This window comes from Cryptomeria japonica, chromosome 1, assembly GCF_030272615.1.
Source record: "Cryptomeria japonica chromosome 1, Sugi_1.0, whole genome shotgun sequence".
In the NCBI taxonomy this organism is placed as follows: Eukaryota; Viridiplantae; Streptophyta; class Pinopsida; order Cupressales; family Cupressaceae; genus Cryptomeria; species Cryptomeria japonica.
In genome coordinates, this window is record NC_081405.1 from 560,274,791 (window position 1) to 560,292,645 (window position 17,855).

Consider the following 17,855-nt stretch of genomic DNA (forward strand, 5'->3'; position numbering starts at 1 on the left):
GAATGAGGTTGGACAGGTTGGGTATTACTGCAGTATTTTCTTGTGTCTTTTGTAATAAAAATTTAGAATCCTCTGCATACTTGTTTCTTCACTGTGATTTTGCCTATGCTTGTTGGCAGTGGTTGTTTGAAAAGCTTAATGTATCCTTTGTTATTGGTAAGGATCTCCTTTCCCACTTTAGAGTCTGGCCTCTCCTGTTTGCCTCATCTTTCTATGCATGTCTTTGGATTATCTATTGTGATTTGGAATATTTGGTTAGAGCATAATAATAGGATTTTTAAACAAACAAGTTCTTCCTTGGCTGAGGTTTTATTGAGGATTGAATCTTCCATCTCTGAAGTTGCTTTGTCTTTTATCTATAAGAATTTGGAAACCCTTACCTCTTTTTCTCATTGGGATGGTATGGTAACTCGATTTTGGAGAATGTTATCAGTCTTACCTTCTCATGGATCTATTTTAAATAAGACTAATGCTATAAGTAAGAGAAATTTTGTTTGCTGGAAACCTCCTCCACAAGGGCACTTTAAATTGAATTTTGATGGTGCTTCTCGTGGGAACCCTGGCCTCGCAGGGGCAGGTATGGTAATTTATGATCATAAGGTAAGATTTGTTCAGGCTCGTTGTCATGCGATTGGTTTCAAGTCTAACAATTGTGCAGAATTCTTTGCTTTGTCCTTTGGTTTGGATATGGCTATATCTTTGGGAATTAAGGACTTGATAATTGAGGGTGATTCTATGGTTATTATTCAAAGTGTCATGAAAAAGAAGTCAAATTGTTGGCAATTACAATATATACTTGATCATATTTTGCAAAAATTAGATTTTTTTTATTCCTTTTAGATTTCCCACTATTATAGGGAAGTGAATAAGATTGCAGATTTCTTGGCTAACTTAGCCATTGACAGTAAAGCTAATATGCAGGAGGTAAGTGTGGATGAGATCCCTTCCTCAATTTTGGAATATTTGAAGTAAAGAAGGGCATAGTTGTAGTCTTCATCAACCTCCTTATTTGGTGTGGCTTTTCTTTGGTGTGGGTTCTGCTATGCTTGATCACAATGTTTATTTTGACAGGGTCTCTGATTTTGGTTTCATTTCTGCTATGTGGTATCATTCTAACCAGTGGTTTGGAGAATTGTGTTTCATAGACAGCGATGGTTCAGACTGGTGTTTTTTGGCAGCAATGGATATGCATCCTTCAGTGAGCATACTTTAATCTTCCTTCTATATGCTTCTGTTGGCGGCTTCCTTTATATCTAATGCGGCTTATGTAATTGGGATGGGTTTTTTTATGTACTATGCCAATGGGCATTTGGTATTGGGTAGAATAGGCTTGTGTTACTTAAGCAAGACTGAAGGGTTTTCTTATTGGTTCTTTCCCTTCAGTGCTTTTTCAACCAGACACTGTAAAAAACTTTTAAAATTTAATATAGTTTAGTGGTTCTATTCACTTTTATCAAAAAAAACCAAAAACTAAGTCATTAATAAAGTCGTCTCGAAAATAAATCTTCCATTATGGACAACTAATCCCCTTAAAAGATTTAAATAATCATATATAAATAATTTACTCCCTTCTAATTTAAAATGACTGAAACAATCCATTAATGTCAATACAACTTCAACGTTAATTAAATCGTTCAGTTGTAATTCTACGATTTTAACTATTTTAGAATTCATGTAATTTCCCTACATTAATATTATTTTAAAAAAAATCATAGGTAATTGTTTACCAATCACAAATTTAATCATTTAGATAACTTTACTCAGGTAAAGATATATATTATAATCATAACCAATTTTTTAATGAATGTATATATGTATATCTAAATGTTCATATATATATATATATATATATATATATATATATATATATATATATATATATATATATATATATATATATATATATATATATATATATATACAGAGAGAGAGAGAGAGAGAGAGAGAGAGAGAGAGAGATTTTCCTTCTATATGTAATAACCTGCTTAACTTAATCCAAAAACTCAACTGATTTTTTTTTTTTTATATATAAATATTGATTTCTTATTCTTACTTATTCTTCTTCTTTTTTTATTCAATCACATTCAAGTAATTCATTTCTAACATAATCACAAAATGATTGAATAGTAATAACAATAATAGTATCAAATCAAAAAATGGCAAAGGAGGGTTATGACATCCTTTCCCCCTTAAATTGTGCATCGTCCCGATGCACTTAAAATAACCTTAAAAAGAGTGTTGAAAACATTTGTTGCATATCATTGATTCTCCCCATGTAGCATTCCTTTCATCATATTGATTCCATTGTACTTGCATAAATCAATCTCTTTGTTGTGCAATTGGTGCTGGCGCTTCTCCAAGACTCTGAATGGCCTTATTGTTTCCCCCTCGATTCCGAGGAGGATCATTCCTTGCTTCATCGAACCTTGGTGGATAAGCTATCCCATTTCATTGATCATTTCCATTATAATTACCCCTATTAGTACTGTATCCATCCCTTTGATTTGATTAAGTTGTGGGCTCCTTTCAGATAAATTAATCCTTTGATCCCTATTGAAGTTTGTGTTTCCCTTGAATTCGTACTTCCCTTTGAATGAGTGATTCTTGTTAAAATTCTATATTATCATTACTAGGGCTCGAATTGATTCCTTTCTTATTTAAAGTTTTCTCAAGTACTTTCTTCATGCCTATGGGTCCATGCACATTGATTTTTGCCCTTATGTTGGTATTTCTAGTCCCAAAATGAACCTTGTGATTAAACCCTTCTCATCATTGATATGTACGTACATACTTTATCAATTGGCGAACTTATTTCATTATTAGGCCCTTGTCAAAGATTATAGAATTATGTCACCCTCCCATCGAAGACTAATTGTGATAGCCACCTTTTATGAAAATGGTGATTAAATTGATGTCATCTGATTATATCCTTATTATACTCATTTATTCCTTATTATTAGTCCTCCAACTAGCTTCTTCCCATTAAGTTGATAGGAATCCAAAATACACTTAGTTCAAAGTATTTTTCCAATCTTCAACTCCTTCACCAATTTTCTCCCCTATCAAACCTATGTGGGTTGATTTCCTCAAATCCTTAGATAGATCCTATATATTGTCTTCCCTCCTACTATCCATCTCATTTCCTTAATCATTGCCAAAGTTCTCATTTTCAATCCTACTTCTATTTACTTGATGTCATTTTGCCTTGCACTAAGCTCTCGCATTCATTGTTCCATGGAGTTGATCTCATCCCTTTGCTTAGTTAATAATTGGTAATAGCTTCGACTCCTATTTCATTATTCCCCCAGTCTTGTTGATTTTCATCAATTCTAACTTCACTTGACTCCTTGTAGTGGTGGTATGCCTTACTTTTACTCTTCCTTACCAACTAGGTCTTCTTGAAATTCAAATTTAATATTCATTTCTTGATTTAAGATATAATGATTTATCTCTACTACTTCCAAATACTTCCAAGATACTCTTCAAGTTTGCATAAGTTTGAGGTGAGCTCAAGGCCTAGACTTGAACCTTCGCTCTGATACCACATGTAATAACCCACTTAACTTAATCCAAAAACTCAACTGGTTTTTTTTTATATGTATATAAAAATATAGATTTCTTATTCTTACTTATTCTTTTTTTTTTTATTCAATCACATTCAAGTAATTCATTTCTAACATAATCACAAAATGATTGAATAGTAATAACAATAATAGTATCAAATCAAAAAATGGCAAAGGAGGGTTATGACACTATATATATACAATACACATGCTTATATATATTCTTAAAAGATATAATTCCACTTAAAAGATTTCAAACCACTTTCTAGACCCTTTATATCAATGCCCTAACTTAATACTAAGTTAGGGCATCTGTATCTCCCTACCCTTTATTCTTGTTTGCAAGGAGGAGATATGAGGGTGGCGAGAGGAAAACTAGGCAGTGGAGGGAAGGCTGAGCTTTCCCCCCCACCCCCAGGATAGCTATGTGTGTTGTCATGGCGAGAGGCAGAAAGAAAGGGGCCGAGTGGAAAGGAAGACTGAAAGGAAGGGGTTGTGTGTGTTGTCACGACCTGTAGTGGCGGCCAAAGTCGTCCTTGCGAGTCGCAACCCACAGTGCGGCTAAAACTGCCCTTGTGGGCAACGGCCCGCAGTCATGGCCAAAGCCATCCCTATGGGTTGCGGCCCACAGTGCGACCAAAGCCGCCCCTGTGGGTCACGACCCACAGTGGTGGTCGAAGTCGTCCCTACGAGTCGCAACCCATGATACGGTCGAAGCTGCCCCTATGGATCACGACCCGTAGTGGCAGTCGAAGTCTTCCCTACGGGTCGTGGCCCAAAGTATGGCTAAAACCACCCCTGTGGGTCGCAACCCAGAGTGGCGACTGAAGCCGTCATGTGGGTTTCGGCCCACAGTGGCCCTTTAATGATAGTTAGGAACTCCACATTTTTTTAATTTAAAATGTGTGTGTGTGTGTGTAATAGATAAAGTGCAAATATTTTCTTCTACTGTGTCTTCACAGTGGTTTGCAAATCCAATATAATTAGCGGCGACATTTAGTTTTATACCAATTTTCTATAAATCTTGTGCAAGTTAGGAAATATTAGAACAAACTATAAAAACCAGATTTTTGTTTCATCATTCAAATAAGATATTAATTTGTATGAATTTCTCATATGTTCAATATATTAATAGAAATAGTTGGTTTTGTTTTCTTCATGCAAATCTATGAAGGCTTATGTGAATATGCAAGGTCCATTGCCACAAAATTGATGGAAGTTGTAGATCATCTAACAAAATACATTTCTAATCTTTGAAGTACCATTGAAGAGTTGATGTATTTATACCTTAGGTGATTGACTGACAGACAATTGTTTTTTAGAATTGACACTTGAGACCAATTAGATGGTGCTCATATGGGACTTTAGACACAAATGATCACTTCCGTCATATTGCAATAGCTCTTAGACAACCTACTATAGTTCATTCTTCACTATTTAGAAAACTGTGAGCATAAAAAATTTTCATGTATAACTTGTGATTATTACATACTCGTACAAAGTCTTTTCTAATGCATACAATGTACATTTGGAGTATCTACTCATTATTATAGAGCTCTTTTTTATTGCTTTCTATTTATAAATTGTTTAGTTGTGCAATTGGTATATTTATGTTGTTGTTGTTATTGTGTGCTCATATATCACTGTAACAACAATCAATGACTAAATTAATGACTAAATAAATAACTACCATGACTAAATATATGACTATCATGACTAAATAAATGACCAAATAACAACAATCAATGACTAAATTAGTGACTAAATATACGACTAAATCAATGACCAAATTGATCAATCAGAACAACCAGTGGTCATGTGACCAAATTGGTTTATGACTGGCAATAAACTACCAGTGGTCACGTGATCAAATTTAGTCATTTATCTACAAGTTTTGGTAGTTTCTTTAGTCATATATTGTTGTTTTTTTACTAGTGGTCGATTTAGATTTTAGAATTTCTTAAATAAATATATTAAGTATTTCTATGACATGATTTTTTTAGTTGATTGATCATGCGGTCTTAATTCGTAATATTTCTCTTATCTATCTTAATGCCTTCATTTTGCACAAATTCCAACCACAATGTGGTATGTCCTAACTTTGTGCTCATCTATATGACTCTTTGGGGGCCTTAAATTGACTCAAATTCAAAGCACATTTGAATCTTTTTATGGTCTAATTTATTATCTCTTTTGAGTTCAAGATCCTTGAATAGGTTGGGAGATCCAAGTTCTAATATGGCTCTTACAAACGTATCTTCAATGGAGACTTCCTCCTCAAAATTGAGCTCCACTAGTCCAACTATAGTAGCATCTACTTCTTGCCCTTAGTAATATCTTTCAACACAATCACTTTATCCAAAAAATCTACAACTAAGTCTTGTCTAAAAGGTTCTTAACATGTGAGAAAGGTTTGACACACATGGTGCTCTCCCACCTACACTATTTTCCACTCCTCTTCTTTCTTTGTGAGTCATAGCTCCATTAGTTTACGGTTGATTTGAAAGCATTTGACACAAACTATGTAAGTGGGTCGAATAAACAACTGACTAAAATTCAAGAAGATCAATGAAGAATTAGGAAAGCATGCTCAATAGCCAAACTAGCCAAACTATGTAAGTGGGTCAAATAAACAACTGACTAAACATCCTATTAGCCACTCCAAAATAGATGACATCCAACCAAATTTTACGACTTGAAATAATTGACTATAATCATCCTACTTAGAGAGACTCTTAAAGGTATAGTCTATCTATTTTTATAAAAGTTTGTTTATACTTAAGAACCACTTTATTTACATTCTTGTCTTAAACCATTATTGTATGTATGTGCTTCATCCCTTCTTCAACCATTGCTGACTCAATTTTCTAATAATGTGGAATAGTTTAACATGCCTAGTATTCACAATCTAGCTTAACCCAAACTTTGAAATAAGTGTGATACAATAGTCAATCCATAAATGGGAGAATGAAAAGTTATCTTTTCCCTATCTATCACTAAATCTTCAAGAAACCTAATGCTTCAACTTTCATTACTCCCTTGCTTTTGTTGAATTCCACTATAACAATAGTAAAAAATTTGTAGAGCCAAACGTATCTGATGAGAATGACTTGAAATTTTCTATGTATTAGCCAAAGAATGTCTCTTTCACAATCTAATATCCAACCAGAAGAATTATCCTTTTTGGTAACACATAACACCTTGTGACATAGTCTACCAGTGTAATTACATAAGGGTTGTTTCTACTATCACTTAAGCAAGAGCCTACTTTAGAATGTGTGTCTATATTTGAGTATACTTTACCTAGTTCACCAACACATAAGCTTTTAAATGTATCACAACTAGAAAGACGAATCTCAATTCAACCTATACTAAAACTAAGGGTCCCATCATCTTCATAGTTTTTTTTTTTCCGATGACAAGAAAAACACCCCATACTACATGTTGTGATCACTAGAAATGACATAAATATAATAATACATAACAAATGAGGTCATTATTATACATGTACACAGTGATTAACTCACACATGGTGCTCAGTTGACAATAGGAAGTGGATGCAACCTTATTGTATGCATCATCTCATTACTTGGTTCACTAATGCTCACCCTCCAAATACATCCCAACTAGAAATAGGAATGTCAGTGCATCCCACACTACATTGTAGGTTTCATCCTTCTAGATTGATTTTTAGCTATGTTGACAAGACAAACATCACATACTAGTTGTCGTATCCAAGGTGTGCCTTTCAAAATACAACATATAGATATTAATGATATGTCAACAACTTGCTAAATGTTTAATTTAGTGGATCCTAACTTCTACCACTTCTTTACAGCTAGCAAAAATCTGTCTAAACTAAAACAAGATAGCTCATACACACATCATAGGTACACATAGTGGTTAAGTCATCCATATATCTCATGTTCACATAGTGATATGCCATAAAAGCCATAGGAAAACAATATACTAAGATGAAATAACCAAAACAAATCATGTTTTATATCACTAATATGTTCTTTTTTAGTGTTTGAGATAAGGTTCGAACACTACTAATGATAAAAGAAAGTATTATAAGAGTATTAAGAATAATTAAAATGTACATTTATTTCACCTTTGAAATCATAATTTCTTTTTATTTTGAGAATTTCAACATGCATATAATATGAACTATATAAAATATAATTTATTTACACACATCATAAGTACACATAGTGGTTAAGTCATGCATACATCTCATGTTCACATAGTGATATGCCACAAAAGTTGTAGGAAAACAATATGCTAAGATGTCACAACAAAAAAAAATAATGTTTTATATTACTAGTGTGTTGTTTTTAATGTTTGAGAGAAGGTTTTTACACTCCTAATGATAAATGAAATAATTATGACAAACTATAATGAATAATTAAAATGTACTTTTATTTTCACCTTTGAATTCATAATTTTTTAAATTTATTTTGAGAATTTCAACATGCATATAATATGAATTATATAGAATATTATTTATTCACACATCACAGGCACACATAGTGATATGCCACAAAGGCAATAGGGAAACAATATGCTAAGACGTTATAACCAAAATAATCATGTTTTATATATATATATATATATATATATATATATATATATATATATATATATATATATATATATATATATATATATATATACCACTAGTATATCCTTATTAGAGTTTGAGATAAGACTCTTACACTAATGATGATAAACGAATTAATTATAATTAAGACTATAATTTCTTTTTGCTTTGAGAGTTTCAACATGCATATAATATTATTTATTTTAAATGAATATATTTACACAAAATTCTCTTAGCTTCAAGAATATTTTTTCAAACATTCTCTATTAACAAGGTCAACCACGTGAAGGTGGAAGCTTGTTTGGCCTCCCCTAATTGACCTAAGACAACCACAAAACAACACAACACACAAATACACACAATACTACACACGACACAACATATTTTGTTTTATTTATAATAAAAATTATTTACAGTGTTAATATGTTCTGAGTCAAAATACATTTTTAAATAATTATGGTGAAATTCTTATGTTTTCTAAATGATATTTTTATAGTGAAAAATGTTTCTTTGTGCATTATTTTAAAATTATTAGGCAGACCTAATGTGCGAAATATAGGTCAAGGGTATATGTAAATAACAGAGCAGGAACCGGTACTGAATCTGACATTGAAGATGCTATTGTAAAGCAGTACAAGTTATTGGATTAGTATAATCCTTATTGTAAGTCAGTGTGACTTCCCATTGAGTAGTGAGCTCTAGGCAGTTGGCCTTCTTGCATGTCCATGCCCCTATTGTAAGTAATATTCTCTTATTGTCCAGTGCGTGAATATTGTGGGTCACAAATCCCACTGAGGTTTTTCCCACACCGAGTTTCCTCATTAAATATCTTGTGTTATGGTGTACTTTTCATGTGGATGTTCTTGATTCTGTTTATTGCTTTATTTCTTGCATATCGGTACATTGTTATATTATGTTCTGCATGTTTTAACTTAAGAAATAATTATTACCGGTTAGATACTGATTCACCCCCCCCTCTCAGTATCTGTGGGACCCCCAACAATTGGTATCAGAGCTTGGTCCTCTATTTTCAGAAGCTTAATAGCTTGAGGAAGATCTTGACACCGGTAAAGATGGAAAATCTGATGAAGAAACTTGAAGGAGCTCATACAGACTATGATGTAGAAAAATTGAAAAATATCAAATTAGAAGATGATTTAAGAGCAACTCAGGATATCATTCAGGCACTTCAAAAAAATTTTACTGTTGCAAGAAATAAGAGAAGAAAACTTTGTGAAAAACTGCAAAATGAGAATGATGAAAAAGAATCACTTAATGATATGATAAGCAAGTTGAAACAAGAGATCATGACAACAAAAAATGAAATGCAGGATATGACTATGAGATTTTGCAAAGAGATTGAGGACAGGAAGAAGAATGAAGAGGAATTGACCAGAAGACTGAGTGATGCAGCAAATGAGAACACAAGACTTAGCTATGAAAATGACATGTTGAAGACAGATCTGATGCATACTCAGAATGATTCAAATGAACTGATGAGACGAAAAGAAATCTTGGAAAGGGAACTAGAAACTACAAATCAACACAAAGAAAAATTCAAGAAAAGCTCAGAGGAACTTGGTACCTTGCTGAAGAATCAAAAACCTAAAGGTGACACTTCTGGAATTAGCTTTGAAGTTGGTGAAAGCTCCGATATTGCAAATACTCAGGATCACAGCAAACCGGTAAGACACCCTAATGCTTATAAATTCAATGGAAAATGTTTTAACTGTAATAAGTATGGTCATAGACCAAATAAATGTAGATCTAGGAATTATCAAAATATCAATACACCCACCAGTCAATGTTCAAAATGCAACAAAGTTGGTCACAACTCTAAAAACTGTAGAATGAATGTGAGATGTTATGTTTGTGGAAGATTTGGATATTTATTAAATCAATGTAGAACACAAACCGGCATAGGTTATGAGAAAGCTATTCAGAAGAATAATGTAACTTGTTATGCATGTAACAAGATTGGGCATATTGCTAAATTTTGTAGAAGTAAAGGTACACCGGTAGACAACAAAAGTGCTAGCTTGAAAGGTAAAGAAAAAGTTGAAGAGGTTAAGCAAGAATTTTCAAAACAATGGATTAGAAAAGTTGATATAAATATTGGGAATACTTCTCCATCGGTAGAACCAACCAATGCTTCACCGGTAGGACAAAGTGATGCCTCACCGACAGGACAGGGCAGTGCTCCACCAGCAGGAAGTTCTTCATCTAATTGAAGAAAATTTCCTTGAGGGTTTGGCAATCTAATGACACATGTGCTAATTATTCCCTCGGTTAGAGATAAGAAGTTGAAAATTACTTATTACCGGCAGACAATGTTAAGTGAATACTTAACCGGCATATAATAAATGTGGTAGATGGTGAAAAGACATTATAAAAATAAGGTTTTGGCTCCATTTCATTTCACCGTGATTTCAAATTTTTAGAGAGCGCGAAGATTCCGAGCTAAGGCATTTCGAACAAGAAGCAAGTACACTCCAAGCAATCATCCACCCAAGGTAGAAAAAGGTATTTAATCATGGCATCCACCTCTGCAATTGAATACATAGCAAACCCTACTGTTGTTGAAGTAATCAAAAGACCTAGGCCCATATTTCAGTTAGTCCCCGAGATAGCAAAGAAGGATGATACCCTAGGTGCTTTCTCTCAAATCCCTAAAGGAGTTGTATATGCTGAAGACCCTAGAATGTACATCCACTACAACATTGAAGAGTTAGGAGACGAGGAAATCAAAACCATGTATAAAATCATGATATGTGATGATACCAGCAATGTTAAAGATGAACACAAGGTTATTGAAACCCTAGGATTCACAGAAATCCTTAGCATTCCTGAATTTCCAAAGGATGTGATTAGGATAGTTTTAAGCAGAGTTCATGGAGAATTTTTCTGGTTAGATGCAATCCATAAGATCACCAAGGAAGCTGTGAAAGCTGTCACAAGGTTACCGACTGCCAGTAAGAGACCAGATAAAACCAAGAAGGTTCCGAATGACCTAGTTACAAAATTAACTGGTGCAACATTCGATAAGAGATCTCTAAGTGTTAATGATGTAAAAGATATCAATGTGAGATTCATCAGTATGATATTAGGTTATAAGGCCACTCATGCTAATAGACTTAACTCATTTTCAAGTTTATGCATTAAGAGTGCTTATGATATGGTAACAGACAATGCTAAAATTGACATCTGTGAATGGTTAAAGGATGAACTGATTGACAACCTTGGAAAAATCAAGAAGGACAAGAAAGGAACTTTCAGATTTGGAAATCTGTTAGTATGCCTAATGCTACACATAACAAAACAGGTTCCCGGTATAGGTTATAAAGGACTTGGATATGACATACCAGTAGGAAAGCAATTGACAGAACTGTTCAATAACATGGGTGAGAATAAGGAGAACAATATTCATGACTTTTTCCAAGCATTGAAGACCAAAATGAAGTAAAGAATAAGGTTATCTCAGAAAATAGTAGACAAATACAAAGATGACATATGCTTTGTTATTAAGAAAGATGAAATCTGGATGGAAGCAGTAATCCCAAGGACAATTTGGGTAACCGAGATGGGCTATGAAACAGATGACCACATAGTTGAAACATATGCCAAAGCACTTCTGGAAGCCCCCAATGAACCTAAAGAAGAAGTATTTGGTAGTGCTGAGACCATAGAAAGCCAAATACAATCTAAGAAAAGAGTAAAGAAGCTTGAGGCATTTGTAAGGAAAGGATCCAGGCAAGCAAAGGCCATTAAGGAAGATGTACTAAAGAAAACCGGCATAACAAAGGATGACTTGGCGTCTCCACAACCTGAAACTCACCTATCACCAGTAGGTACTTCTTCAGAAGGTGACATGCCAGCAACTTTTAAAAGAGTTTTTAGAAAAAGAGATCCCTCACCGACAACCACTCCTTCACCTAGAAGGACAAGGCAAAAGCAACAAGCAGTGAGATCTCCAGTTAGAAACGCCACATCCAAGAAGAAACTAACACCAAAGAAAAAGAAAAGGACAAACAGTGACTTGACACCTTTTGATATATTGTTAAATGAAATCACAGAGGAAGGAAAACTGAAAAACATAGAGAAAATTTATGATACTCTAACTACTGATGAGAAAGAGCAAGTTGAGATCAGTGTGATACTGCATATGGACATGTACAAAAAAATTTTGATGGAAGTAGCAAATGAAATTCCTGATGATTTATTCAAAAGACTTGAGGCCAGAAGGCAAGCAGTGATAGAATTAGACAAGAAAATAAAAATTGAGAAGTTACTTGTTGTATATCCGGTAAACTCTCCTAAGGAAATTGATGATTTGATTGCTCAAGCAAACCAGTCAATATTCTCTACTGCCCAACGGCATATTTCATTAATGGTAGGAAGAGTCAATGAAGTCACAGAGGAAACAGAAAATGGTTGGGATATATTCCTGGTTGACAAAGAAAAACAAGAAGAATACAGGAACCCTAAACCTATAAAGGTATATCAGAAAGATAGGGACAAGGGGAAAGGCAAAATTGGTGCACCACCAAGCATAAAAGTTAAAGACAACCTACCCCACCAGTGAAAATTACAACTACTGAAAATCAACCGGCAACAAAAAGTATGGATGTAGATGATAGCAATCCTAATTCTGAAGTCCTATATACTGTAAATGTTGATACTCAAAAAATCAACATAATAGTAGATAAAGATACATCTGACAAATTAGATATGGCTAATGAGCCTCCGGTAGCAGGGGAAACAGAGAAACCAGAAGAAAATATAGAGAAAAAGGTAGAATCTGAGGCACAGATAGAGACAACACAACTTACAGAGAAACCAATAGAGCTAAAGGCTCCGGAACAACATATACATAAGGAATCAGTGCCACCGATAAGTAGTGAAGTAGGAAAACCAGTGCTAAAAGAAATGCAGACACAAACTGACCTGTCAGAAGTCAATACAAGCATGGTCACTTCCACCGGCACTCAGATTATTGGATCATCATCCACATTCAAGTCAACAAATGTGACTGAGGTATTACTTGACTCCATCAAGAATATAACTGACTACAGCTCACAGGCTTATAAGGTAATTGATGATTCTATACCAATTTTGAAGGTAATAGCTCCAAACTGTAACATAGATAATAAAGATTCTTTAGGACAATTGGATACATTGTGTAAATATATTTCTGAAAACATTGAGAAAATAAAGAAAGAATCAGTAAAGGATAAGGTAGAGAAAGAGAATCAGAAATTCTTTGATGAGGAAATAAAGAAATGTAACAGAGATTTTGACACACTTCTACCAGAATTATGTAGTTTGTTGAAAGAATACAAAAATATGTATAAAGATACATGTAAAACAAACTTTTTGACTGTAGATATTGACAAGAAAATAAGCATGACACAGAATGAGATAAATAAGCTTGCAGATAATTTTGTAAACTCACTTGATTCATTATCAGTTTTTGAAGAGAAGATAGCAAATTTTGAGGAAGAATTGCTCAAATTGGAAAAAGAGAAAGAGAGAATAATAAACAAGGCAAAGCATTTGAGATCTAAACTGAGTCCAAGATTGGACTATTTAGCATCTCTGTGGAAGGAAATTTCAGAGGCATTAACACAAGGAAGCAAAACACCGGTAGAGCATTTGCAACATCTCACTAGTATAGTAAAAATAACTGAGACAACAATAAAAGACAGTAAGAAGTTAATGGATAGTATAAACTTAATTTTGGGAGATCTTTTTCAGATAATAACTACCCAACTACAAGGTTGAGGATATGGATAGATGAACCTACAAACTCTACTGACATCTTGACAACCTTTGTCATTGATGCCAAAGGGGGAGTAGTGGGATGAGAAAATTCAAAACACAGGAATCATATGCTCAGGGGGAGCTCTCACATTTTTGGTAAACATTTTTGGTAACATTTTTGGACTACGCATTTTTGGATACTTTTTGAAATTTCTCATAAATGTTGCCATCAATGCCAAAGAGGGAGATTGTTGACATATGCACACTTCAATAAGACATTGTATGTGATTGAAAGTTTTGTCATTGATGGCAGCCTTGCAATCCTATGGCATCGGCAAGACATCATACTGGTAAAGCATTACACAGGGAACCTTGCAATCCTATGGCACCGACAAGACATCATACCGACAAAGCATTACACAGGCAACCTTGCAATCCTATGGCACCGGCAAGACATTATACCAGCAAAGCATTACACCAACAAGATAGTGCATCGGCATCAACAGATCACTCTACACCGGTATCGGCACAGAAGAAAAAATGTATACCGGCACAAAAGCCGACAAGATTTTTGTTATGTAATATTTTGTTTATTATTGTAAGCCGACTTGGCAAATTGTAAAATGACTCTTATATATAAAGGAGATCATTGTAGACATTTGTAGAAGTGAAGGAAGGAGCATAAAGAAAATTATTAGGCATACCTAATGTGCAAAATATAGGTCAAGGGTATATGTAAAGAACAGAGCAGGAACTGGCACTGAATCTGGCATTGAAGATGTTATTGTAAAGCAGTACAAGTTATTGGATTAGTATAATCCTTATTGTAAGTCAGTGTGACTTTCCATTGAATAGTGAGCTCTAGGCAGTTGGCCTTCCTGCATGTGTAGGCCCCTATTGTAAGTAATATTCTTTTATTGGCCAGTGAGTGAATATTGTGGGTCACAAATCCCACTGAGGTTTTTCCCACACCGGGTTTCCTCGTTAAACATCTTGTGTTATGGTGTACTTTTCATGTAGATGTTCTTGATTCTGTTTATTACTTTATTTCTTGCATATCGGTACACTGTTATGTTATGTTATGCATGTTTTAACTTAAGAAATAATTATTACCGGTCTGATACTGATTCACCCCCCCTCTCAGTATCTGTGGGACCTCCAACATTACTTACTACCAAGTTGGGGTCAAAAAGGAGTTGAGGCGAAGGAAGGGGCTTATGTTGTGAGGGTTATTTATAATTATCGATTTAAAATATTCATAAAACATTTAGGAGTGAGACTTATATTTTTTACTTACTACCAAGTTGGGGTCAAGAAGGAGTTCTGAGGAAATAAGGGGCTTATGTTGTGATGGTTATTTATTATTACCGATTTGAAATATTCATAAAAAATTTAGGAAGGGGGCTTATACTTTTTTTAAAATTAGAAGCATTCCCTACGACCCAGCCCAACGCCTGCCCATCTTACATTGGTCTTACTTACTACCAAGTTGGGGTCAACAAAGAGTTGAGGGGGAAGAAGGAAGCTTATGTTGCAAAGGCTAATTATAATCATTGATTTTAAATATTCATAAAATATTTAAGAAGGGGGTTTATTTTATTTTTTTAATTAGAGGGATTCCCCACGACCTAGCCCAATGCTTATATGTCTTACCTTGGTCTTACTTACTCCCAAGTTGGAGTCACGAAAGATTTGAAGTGAAGGAAGGGGACTTATGTTACGAGATTTACTTATAATTATTGATTTGAAATATTCATAAAATATTTAGGAAGAAAACTTTTTTTTCTTTAAATTAAAGACATTCTTGATGACCAACCCAACGCATGTTCATCTTACCTTGGTCTTACTTACCGCAAGTTGGGTTAGGAAAGAATTGAGGCGAAGGAAAGGGGGCTTATATTACGAAGGTTATTTATAATTATCGATTTGAAATATTCATAAAATTTTTAGGAAGAGGGCTTATGTTTTTTTTTTTTTAAATTAGAGGCATTCTCCACGACCCAGCCCAACGTCTATCGACCTTACCTTAGTCTTACTTCCTGTCAAGTTGGGGTCAATAAGGAGTTGAGGCAAAGGAAGGGGCTTATGTTGCGAGGGTTATTTATAATTATCAATTTGAAATATTCATAAAATATTTAGGAAGGGTTTTTCTTTTAATTAGAGGCATTCCCCACGACTCGGCCCAACGTCTATCCGTCTTACTTTGGTCTTACTTACTGCCAAATTGGGGTCATGAAGGAGTTGAGACGAAAGAAAGGGGCTTATGTTGTGGGAGTTATTTATAATTATTGATTTGAAATATTCATAAAACATTTAGAAATGGGTCTTATGTTATTTTTTAAATTAGAGGCATTCATCACGATCCAACCCAATGTCTGTCCACCTTAGCTTGGTTTTAATTAATGTCAAGTTGGGGTTAGGAAGGAGTTGAGGTGAAGGAAGGGGGCTTATGTTGTGAGGGTTATTTATAATTTTCAATTTGAAATATTCATAAATTATTTAGGGAGAAGTCTTATGTTTTTTTTGTTTTTTTTTTCAATTAGAGGCATTCTCCGTGACTCAACCCAACACATGTCTGCCTTATCTTGATCTTACTTAATATCAAGTTGGGATCAAGAAAGAGTTGAGGTGAAGGAAAGAAGAATTTTGTTGCGAGGGTTATTTATAATTATCGATTTAAAATATTCATAAAACATTTAAAAATGGGACTTATGTTTTTTTCTAAATTAGAGGCATTATCCACTATTCAGCCCAACGCATGTCCACCTTACCTTGGTCTTACTTACTGTCAAGTTGGGGTTAGGAGGGAGTTGAGACGAAAGAAGAGGGCTTATGTTGTGAGAGTTATTTATAATTATCGATTTGTAATATTCATAAAACATTTAGGAATGAGGTTTATATTTTTTACTTACTGCCAAGCTGGGGTTAGGAATGAGTTCAGATAAAAGAAGGGGTTTATGTTGTGATAATTATTTATTATTATCTATTTGAAATATTTATAAAACATTTAGGAAAGGAGTTTATATTTTATTTTAAATTAGAGGTATTCCCCACGACTCAGCCCAACGTTTATCCGTCTTACCTTGGTCTTACTTACTGCCAAGTTGGGGTCAGGAAGGAGTTGAGGGGGAAGAAGGGGGCTTATGTTGTGAGGGTTATTTATAATTATCGATTTAAAATATTAATAAAATATTTAAAAATGGGGCTCATATTTTTTTTTAAATTAGAGGCATTATCCACTACCTAGCCCAACACATGTCCACCTTACCTTGGTCTTACTTACTGCCAAGTTTGGGTCAGGAAGGAGTTGAGGGGGAAGAAGGGGGCTTATGTTGTGAAGGTTATTTATAATTATTGATTTAAAATATTAATAAAATATTTAAAAATGGGGCTCATATTTTTTTTTAAATTAGAGGCATTATCCACTACCTAGCCCAACACATGTCCACTTTACCTTGGTCTTACTTACTGCCAAGTTGGGGTCCGGAAAGAGTTGAGAGGAAGGAAGGGGGCTTACATTGCGAGGGTTATTTATAATCATCGATTTGAAATATTCATAAAATATTTAGAAATGAGACTTATATTTTTTACTTACTGCCAGTTGGGGTCAAGAAGAAGTTCAGACGAAAGAAGGGGTTTATGTTGCAATAGTTATTTATTATTATCGATTTAAAATATTTATAAAACATTTAGTAAGGGGGCTTATATTTTTTTTTAAATTAGAGGCATTCATCACGACTCAATCGAATGTTTGTTTGCCTTACCTTGGTCTTACTTACTGCTAAGTTGGAGTCAGGAAGGAGTTGAGGGGGAAGAAAGGGGCTTATGTTGCGAGGGTTATTTATAATTATTGATTTGAAATATTCATAAAACATTTAGGAAAAGTTTTTATATATATTTTTAAATTAGAAGCATTTCCCACGACCCAA

General features: G+C 34.1%; 1 long non-coding RNA gene across 4 annotated transcripts in view; it reads right to left on the reverse strand.

Moving 5' to 3' along the window:
* LOC131071832 (uncharacterized) overlaps positions 1–17,855 on the reverse strand; it is a 77,230-nt gene that overhangs the window by 15,453 nt on the left and 43,922 nt on the right. The window contains exon 3 of one of the 4 annotated variants that reach the window (XR_009372356.1): positions 13,111–13,298. The exons of 2 other annotated variants lie outside the window; for them this stretch is intronic. This is a non-coding gene — a long non-coding RNA (uncharacterized LOC131071832). Of the gene's footprint in view, positions 1–6,804; positions 7,309–13,110; positions 13,299–17,855 lie in introns of those variants that run through there. One more of the 4 variants, XR_009112597.2, reaches the window with a different exon arrangement.